General features: G+C 40.1%; 1 long non-coding RNA gene and 1 pseudogene across 1 annotated transcript; both read left to right on the top strand.

Annotated features, from left to right (window-relative positions):
- Window positions 1-1,337: 1,337 nt before the first annotated feature.
- On the top strand, window positions 1,338-6,702 carry LOC120729271 (annotated as a pseudogene).
- Window positions 6,703-8,214: 1,512 nt separating this feature from the next.
- LOC120729270 lies at window positions 8,215-9,192 on the top strand. Its single transcript, XR_005694877.1, has 2 exons — window positions 8,215-8,997; window positions 9,104-9,192. It is a non-coding gene; the product is annotated as an uncharacterized LOC120729270 (long non-coding RNA).
- The last annotated feature ends 767 nt before the right edge of the window (window positions 9,193-9,959 follow it).

Genomic DNA, 9,959 nt, shown 5'->3' with positions numbered 1-9,959 from the left:
AGAATGCCATGATAGTCTTGAGATTTCATTGTACCCTGCACAGATTCAATACACTGTGCCGGATGCAGCAAAGCAGCCCCAGAACATAACAGAGCCTCCTCCATGTTTCACAGTAGGGACAGTGTTCTTTTCTAGATATGCTTCTAATACTAATACTACTGCCACAAATAATAATAACAATAATAATAATAATAAAATTAATAATAATGAAGTTTTTTCTGCTGTGTCATGCTGAGATGAGACCAAGAAACTGGGATGGCAGCCAGTTTATGTTTATATGTTACTATAAAACCGGTGAGTTGCAATTCATCATCCATTATAACTCTGTAAACCTGACTCTGTGTAAAAGTTCATTTCTATCAGTTGGTGCACAAAAATGGCCGTTTAAAGTTTTAATTGTTAAAACAGGGTTTCTGTATCCAATATAATAACAATGTTTGGTGTAGTTTTTTATTTTACAAAAAAACCCCAAAAAAAAAACAAAACCTTTCATGATTAAAAATTCAACTTCCTCAGAAGTTCTTAATTTGCGAGTCACAATTCTGGTATAAAGTATTACCAAATCACGCCTTCTTTCCTTCTTGGTTGTTGAGCTATGAAATGCTGATGACCTTCACAAGTTTTCCATTTGTCCAAAATGGAAGGACTCATCCTAAAAAAGCATTTCCCCCTGAAAGTTAAATGTCTCTTTGCTGCTGTATAGAGCATGACTGGGGAATTATTGATTCTTCCCATATTGTCTCTAATCTTAGCGAGGAAATCCTTGACAGAGGCCGAATGGTCACAAATACTTAATATTAACAGAATGTTACAAATTAATTAGCTCACTCACTTCAGTTTTTATTGTGGCAGTCATGTCAAGGTAGTTGTCCCCGGCAGAATTTGTTTCCCCTGCGTTGAGAGCACAGGCTTGGTTGTCCAAATCACAGACAAACAATATAAACACCAAAAAAATTGTTTCTTTTACATGCCTGAATGTGCACAAAATAGGTTTAAATGTTACACAAATTTCTTCAAGTCATAGGTTGTTCCATATTATGTCACTTTTTGCTTGATTCAATGTGCATAAAGTTAAAAGATTAAAAATAATAAAACCAATTTTTAAAAGAGGATTTTTCAAGTGATCCAATTTTAGATGGATTATGCAGAAAAAAAATCTAATTGGGCTGAAAGGTCTATTGCTTTATAACGTATTCAGGTTGTGTATCATGTTTTTAAAATGAAATAATTACTTTTAAAAATACGTAATCAGTAAAGTAACTGGATAACCTTCTTGGAGAAGTAATAGTAACTACTTACTATTTTCAAGTAATTTGGTTGGAATGGAGGCGGAGTCAACTGGATCCGTTCTCCCTACCTGGTGCGCGCTCACGACGCAGAGGAAACTAATTCTGTCAGGGATATCTATCTTGGCACGTCCCTCTCTTCATACTTTTGGTGCGTGAGCTGGTTACGACTGTCTGTGATGGAGCGCTGGCGGGGCAGAGTGGCTCTGGTGACCGGAGCCTCGGTCGGGATCGGGGCGGCTGTAGCCGTGGAGCTGGTCCGGCTCGGTATGAAAGTGGTGGGCTGCGCCAGGGACGTGGGGAAAATACAGGTTTGCTCTGAAATAACAAACTCGATTTCAGAAGAGAAACACTTAATGTAAAACTCTAATGCAAAGGACTTTTTAATGTTATGCAAATATGCAGTTATGTAGCTCTGTCAAGTGGACATCATATAATGGCTGTCAAGCGACAGACTTTTTGTTTTACAATAAATCATTTATGCTGTACATATTGGTCAATATGCATGGGTTAAAATGAGCTGCACAATACCAGATACAAGTTGTGTACTATGCAGTATAATAAACAAAATTATAAACAGTATGTTGGCAGTATAGGAGACAGAAGTCAGACATGATATCTTACATACATAAAAAAAAAAAAACAGTTAAAAACTGTACTGTTTAAACAAGCTTTCTGTTGACCAATGCTTTTTACATTTTTATATTTTTAATTTACATTTAAACTGTATATTTTGTATATTGTGCATTTTGCTATTTATCGTATCTGTGTGCAGCGCTATGTGACTACCTGTCTATGAAAAGCGCTTAATAAATAAACTTTACTTACTTACTTTACTTACTTACTTACATACTGATGAATTGTGTAAATCCACAAAGAGCAGTAAACCTCGGGTCAACAGCCACAGCACAGGTCAGCTGATCACAGCCTGTAGAGAAAAAAAATCTGCTGGATCTCTCAATAGAGCCTATTGTGACTCTTGATTCATTTCCTCACACTCCTATAACCACTACAGTGATCTTAGGGTTCTCACATCTGCAAATCCCATTTTAGCCCCTGACTATACTCATATATTCATTATTTTCATTCCCATGTCTAATTTTGCTATTATGTTGAAGTTGTACAAGGTTATGTTTCCTTTGCAAAATAATTGAAATGTCCCTATCTTCTTACTTTTATGCTTTGAATTCATTTCAGAGCCTGGAATTTTTCTCTTTATCTTAGTAAAGGAGTTTAATCGATAATTCAACTTTTACCAGAGTATTTTTACCACAAGAATCTGAATGCAATGGTGACTATGAAGGTATCATCTTTTGCTTTTTGTTTTCAGAAACTGGCAGCAGAGTGTCAGAGCGCCAGCCACCCTGGTGTTTTGGTGCCTTTCAAGTGTGACTTGAGCAAAGAGCAGGAGATTCTGTCCATGTTCGCCACGATCAAGGAGCAGCACAAAGGCGTGGACGTGTGCATCAACAACGCTGGCTTGGCTCATCCAGAGGCGCTGCTAAATGGCAAAACCAGTGGCTGGAAAAACATGTGGGATGTAAGCGTTATTTTAGAAAAAAAATTGTCATGGTTGGTATGCAGTAATATGTTGTTGTGTACTACATATTAAAGTATTTAAAGGAATGGTTAATTGTAGGGATGCACCGATACCACTTTTTTGGAAACGAGTACGAGTACGAGTACGAGTACTTGCATTTCAGTACTTGATGATACCGATACCGAGTACTTAATAAAAAATGATTTAAATTTGCAGGTAACAGCTTTAGTCCTATAATTTAACAAAAAACAAACAAACAAGGGACTAGTTTGGAATTAAGAACATTTATTTAAAATGAAAAGCATCTTGTGTGCAACATATACAGAATAAATAATTATAAAAAAACAAAATTTAATTTTAAATTTGTTCGTCTGTTTCTCTGTTTAGAAGTCTCACTAGCACAGTCACAGCTGGGATGACATCAGAGGCTAGTGCGTCGTAGCTGCTCACTTTTTTAGTTAGTTCCTCAAAGGGGGCGAGGATGGCAACAGTCGTCTCCATAAGAGCCCATTGGTGAGCGGTGAGATAGTCAGGGAGTTCGTGCTCGGATACATACACGCCCAGCACTCGCTTTTGCTCAATGAGGGACTGGAGCATGCTGTTCCAGCGCGTCTGTACGCGTCTGTACGTCCTGCTGCAGTCTCTTTATTGGCTGGTTGAGCTGTCCCTGAATGTCCTGGAGGCGGGAGTAGGCTAAGGCGGAATGTTTAAAATGCCCAACTATTTTCCGTCCCACTGCTATAGCATCAGCTATGCTCCACTGTGCTAATAAGCGTGGGTAAACTCTTTGTACTCGTTGTTGTGTTGGGATTTTAGGTGCTTGATTAAATTGCTTGTGTTAAATGCGCTACCTTTAGAGCCTCCTCTGGACAATTTCGCTGAGCACAATTTGGAGTCCGCCTTTGTTTTCGAGTCTTCATTCACTTTGAAATACTTCCACACAGCTGATATGTCTCGCCTCGCTTTCTCCCCGCTCTGAGCTGCAGCCGGGGCCTGGGGGCGGGCACTCGACGCCTGTGATTAACCCCTTACATGCCGCTCAAACATAGACAGGTCTCAGACCGTGGTATCGGTCCTCGGTATCGGGGGACTTTTAACGAGTACAAGTACTTTAGAAAATGTGGTATCGAGGCCAATACCCGATACCAGTATCGGTGCATCCCTAGTTAATTGGAAATACTAAAACTGCCCATAGGTGTAAATGCGGAGCGAATGTGTAGTGTGAATGATTGTCTCTGTCTGTGTGTTAGCCCTGCGACAGACTGGCGACCTGTCCAGGGTGTACCCTGCCTCTTGCCCTAAGACAGCTGGGATAGGCTCCAGCGCCCCCTGTGACCCTGAAAGAAGATAAGCGGAAGTGAATGGATGGATGGATGATTCCAAAAATGTTCTTTACTGTTTATTTCACTGCTGGTTTCTTACAGGTGAACGTTCTTGCACTGTGTATCTGTGCACGTGAAGCTTATCAGTCAATGAAAGAGAGAAATGTGGACGATGGGCACATCATAAACATAAACAGGTGAGTTTTATTTTACTGATGGACAGTGATGGGTATGCTTGTTAAGTTTATTGATTTAATCATAATACAAATATCTTATGATTCAGTCATTCTTTTGGCAACTCTGCACAATGGACTTTTTTCACAGCACACATTTGATCTCCCCATTTAAGAACCTCACTATAGCCAATAAAGCCAATTAAAAATGTCAATAACAGTATCCTAAAACCATAAGGGACATCTTAATATCACTTTCATTGGACAGCTATCAGTTCAGAACTAAAAGATTTTGAGTTTACTGTGAAAATCATCAAAGAAAAAATGCAGGCCAACCAAATCAAATTAATACATAAATAAGTAATAATTCCGAGCTTCTCTTGGTAGGCACTAAATCAACATTATCCAGAACCAACAGTTTCTCTGTTACTATCAATAACTCGCCGGTCTTCGTTTCTTCCTCTGTGAAAAGCTTGGGTGTCATCCTCGACAGTACTCTCTCTTTCAATTCACACATTAACAATGTCACTCGGTTTGCATATTTTCAATTGCGCAACATTAATCGTCTCCGTCCTTTTCTCACCCCACATGCCGCTGCCATTCTTGTCCATAGCCTTGTTACTTCCCGGATTGATTATTGTAATTCACTTCTTTTTGGTCTTACTCAAAAATCCATCCACAAGCTCCAACGCGTCCAGAACTCTGCTGCTCGTATTATCACCAGGACCCCATCTATCCACCACATCACTCCTGTCCTGCAGCAGCTTCATTGGCTCCCGGTCAAATATCATATCAATTTCAAAATACTCTTGTACACATTTAAGGCTATTAATTATCTCTCTTCTCCATATCTCTCTTATCTGGTTCAGATCACCGCCCCATCTCGATGTCTGAGATGTCTGAGATCTTCTTCTTCCCTTTCTCTCTCCCTACCTCCTGATTTAAGAAATATCTCTTCCTTCTCTCTTTTTAAGTCCCACCTCAAAACTCACTTGTTCAAAATAGCTTTTCCCACATAACCTCTCCACTCTGCTATTTTAAATTTGTTTTATGTCTTATGCTGTTATGATTGTGTAAACTTCTTGCTTTTATGTTGCTTTTCTTATTCTACCATGTACAGTGTCCTTGAGTGTTCTGAAAGGTGCTTTCAAATAAAATGTATTATTATAGTAGTAGTATTATAACTAAGTGATTATAAATTAATAGAAACTGTTAAGTTACAGCACAACAGCACGGTGATGCATTGGTTAACACTGTTATCTCACAACTTCTGGGTTCAAATCCAGCATCTGGCCAGTGTCTTTCTCTGTGTAGTTTGCATGTTCTCCCTGTGTCTGCAGGAGTTCTCACTTTCCCACATAGTCCAAAGACATGCAGTTAGTTGGGTTAGTTTAGTTGAATCGTGTCTGTGTCTCTGTGTTAGCCCTGTGACAGACTTGGAACCTGTCCAGGCTGTACCCGAGGCTCCAGAACCCCAAATTAGATAAGCAGACAAAAAGAGAGGGATGTTAAACTATATAGTAACTGTTGCCATTGTTGTTGTAACACTAAGGCCTGAGATCAAATCAGAATATGTTGGTAAATGCTGATTTGATTAGCAGCTTGTAAATAGCCTTCTGTTGCAGTGTGTGCGGTCATCAAGTGTTTGCTAATGCTGACGGACATTTCTACACCTGCACCAAGTATGCTGTAACTGCGCTGACTGAGGGCCTGAGGCAGGAGCTGCGTGCAGAAAACACTCATATCCGGGCCACAGTAAGCCTTTGAAAGACACTGTAACCAGCTCCAAAGTACCTTTAACACTAATGTCAGCTGTTATGAGATGCACACAGAGTACTTCTTGAAGAATCCTCATTATGTCATTTTGCAGAGCATTTCTCCTGGCTTGTGGAGACAGAATTTGTTCACGCCTCTACAGAGATAATTCTGATAAAGCAGCTGCTGTATACACTAAATATAAGGTAAAATTATTCTTCCTTCATTTCCTACAATTCCTACAGAATTGTTGATGTGATTATTCAGCTAAAAGTCATTAAGCACTTTTAACTTCTTTGATAGTCTCTGGAAGCAAAAGACCTCGTCAGTGCCATCACATACGTGCTCAGTGCCCCTCCTCATGTTCAGGTTTGAGATTGTCTCATATTTTCATCGTTTTTGTGACCTTTTGAATGTTTGTCTTTTGCATTTTAAATATCAGCAGTTTAGTCATAAGATAACATTCATCTATCTTTTCTTTCAGATTGGGGAGATTTTTCTTGAAGGTCTGTAGCAGGTGTCATGCAACTTGGCCGTGAGACCCATCCCAATCTTTACATCAAAGTAGTGTGACTGGCTCTCCTTACTTCTCAACACTGTCAGATTGTAATCAATTCACAGAAGGATAAAAAAGGAAATTCATCCAGCTGTTTTCTGTCTAATTGTCTTCTTATCAAAGGCCCCTGTGGTACCTTTTTACAAGCGTCCTACTGGCCAGCAAGGAATGCCCATGAAAACACTTTGATTAATGACAGCTTCCTTCTTATTGTAACAGATCTCAGTTGCTGGATAGTATTTAAGCTCTAAGAGTATTTTTACTGTTGAGCAGGTGTTCATTTCATCTGGTTAGAACCTTCGATGAGGATGTCAGTTGACATACACAGAGTGTATGTTCTCATCCCTGAGGAAAACTATTGCATCTTTCATTTGTAGCCTCCTTTCAAAACAGTCTGTGAAACATTTTTTCCATTTCAGTGAGAAGTTGCAGGATGTGACCATAATGTACTGGAAAATTTTACTGACTTTATGTACTTATGAAAACACTCTATAACATTTTACTGATAATTTTCGCTAATTAATAAAACTTTCAGGAAAATTTGTTTCATTGCAGTGTTCTTGTTGCACTAAAGGATATTTATGTGCTGTGGAGAATATCCAGTACAACATATGTATATATGTATGTATATATATACGTATATATTAGGGGTGCAACGATATTCGTATCGAAATTGAACCGTTCGATACAGTGCTTTCGGTTCGGTACGCATATGTATCGAACAATATACATTTTTTAATTTATTTTATCAACTTTTCTTCTGACGATGCTGTCTGTGTTGAGCGCTCAGTGAATCTGCGTTCGACTACTCCGCCTAGGCTGCACTGTCGAGCACAGATCCACTGAGCTCCACCCACATGCATTCAATCAAGCTAGCGAGACAGAAGCTAAGCTCATTGCAACATGGCAACTGCCTCAGTGCCTCCTGAAGTCGAACCTCCTCCACCGTCATTGAAATCTGGCGTTTGGAACTTTTTTGGCTTTCGTGTGAAGTATCACCCTGATGGTAAGCGCGTTGTGGACAAAACTACAACAGTATGTCGGATGTGCCACGCCATGGTTAATTACATCGGTGGGAACACAACAAATATGAATGCACATTTACGCCGACATCACCCTAGTGCAAAGACGAGTGAAGGCAGCCAAAAACAACAACAAACGCACATGCTACAAACTTTGTCGGAGTCATTTAGACAGCCGTTAGCGCATGATTCTAAGGGCAAAAGAAATCGACAGGGCAATTGCTACTTTTATTGCTGTCGACATGCGACCTTTTCTGTTGTAGAAAACACCGGGTTTCGGGAAATGCTGAGAGTACTTGAGCCCCGTTACAGTATTCCTTCACGAACCCTTTCACCGATATCGCAGTTCCTGCTTTGTACAAGGAGACAAAAGCTAAATTAGAGACGGCAGTGTCAGCAGCACCCGCTGTTGCTCTGACCTCAGACGGCTGGACGTCAAGAGCTACGCAGAGCTACCTCACTGTCACCGCACATTACATTGATCCGCAATGGCAGATGAAAAACTGTGTTTTGCAGACACGCCTGGTCGAAGTCACGCCACTGACAACTTAGCCAAGGTCTCTCTGAAGCTGTGGAAGACTGGAAGTTAGTGCGACCAAATGTGACAATATCTGTAACTACTGACAATGCTAAGAACATAGTTAATGCTGTCACAGCTGCTGGGCTGGGGCCACAAATCGGATGTTTTGCACATACAATTAATATAGCTGCTCAGAAAGGAATGGCAGTGCAGAAGGTTTCCCATCTCCTAGCAAAGATGAGAAGAATTGTCTCCTTCTTTCACAGAAGCACAACAGGATGCAATGTGTTTATGAAAAAACAGCAACTGCTGCAGCTTAGTGGAAAAAAACTGATTCAAGATGTTCCAACTAGGTGGAACTCCTCTCATGATATGATGGAAAGATACCTTGAACAGCAAGCTGCAGTGTATGCTGCTATGGCCGACAATACTGTGAAGAAGAGTATGAAGAACATTCAGAATCTAACTCAGGAAGAACATGCACTGGCTGAAAATCTTGTTACAGTCATGAAAACCCTAAAAACTGTGACAGTCATGATGTGTGAAGCGTCATCTCCAACAGCATCCATGATCCTGCCACTTAAAATGAACATCCTGAACTCTATGGCGCAGTCTGGTGATGACAGCCCAGCAGTGAGAGATGTAAAAAAAAAACATCAGGGAGGACCTGGAGAAGAGATACGCTGATCCTGCCCTTCAGAATTACCTACACAAGTGCACAGCTTTAGATCCTCGATTCAAGTCCCTGCGACACTTGGATAATGTCACTCAGCTGAGAGTCTATGGAGCACTCACCACAGAACTTGTCTTGAGCATTGAACAAGTAGGTATTCTTTTTTTATTTTTGAAATTTTATTTAGCTACTGCTTGATTTATAAATATTATTTAAACAAATACAATTAACAGTTTGGTTGTTTATATTTCCTCAGGACCAAGCCGCAGGCACCACAGAAACTGCGACCTCCGCAGAGACTCAAGCAGCAAACTCTTCAGATTCACCATCAGCATCTCCACCAGAGAAAAAGTCGGCCATGAAGGAGTTGTTTGGAGAACTGTTCATGTCACAGGAGCCAAGGACCAGGTCTGCAGCCGAAGTGGCAGAGGAGGAAATTAACTTGTACAGGTTAGCAGACTGCATTCCCACAGATGATAACCCACTGAGATGGTGGAAGGAACATCACAGCTTGTACCCTCATCTTTCCAAGTTGGCACAGTGTTACTTGGTTGTACCTGGAACCTCTGTCCCAAGTGAGAGGGTGTTTTCCACAGCAGGTGACATTGTCACAGCAAGCAGATCTGTACTGTCAGCAGAACATGTGGACATCCTAATTTTTTCTGAAGAAGAACATGGAAATTGAGTAAACTATGTTTTGGTTTGTATTTAACAGGACCGTTTATTTAAGTTGTTTATGCTGTATATGCAGCTAAATGCTAGCACTCCAGAAGATGAGTGTTAGGGAGGTCCATTAAAGAGTGATTCATTTTATGGGTACCTGATTTGTTATATATGCTGCTGAGAATATACCCAGAAAGAAGGGTATAGAATAGCTTTATTTGTATTTATTTTTTATTCTTTACATGGTGGGTTTTTTTTTGTTTGTTTGTTTGTTTTACATGGTGCCAAGTCTGCACAACAGAAAATATGTGACGTATAGCTTTACCAGATTTAAGTTTCATGTGTTTCTGTACCACTATAGAACATGGTTCTAAAAAAAATTTTTCATGCCAGGGATTGGGTGTGTTTGTTTTATATTCTGCCAAGAATAGAAAATACGTCAGGGATTC

This window comes from Simochromis diagramma, unplaced genomic scaffold, assembly GCF_900408965.1.
Source record: "Simochromis diagramma unplaced genomic scaffold, fSimDia1.1 OVJJ01000129.1, whole genome shotgun sequence".
NCBI lineage: Eukaryota > Metazoa > Chordata > Actinopteri > Cichliformes > Cichlidae > Simochromis > Simochromis diagramma.
The sequence above is the reverse complement of the archived record's forward strand: the minus strand, read 5'-3'. Positions and strand labels throughout refer to the sequence as shown.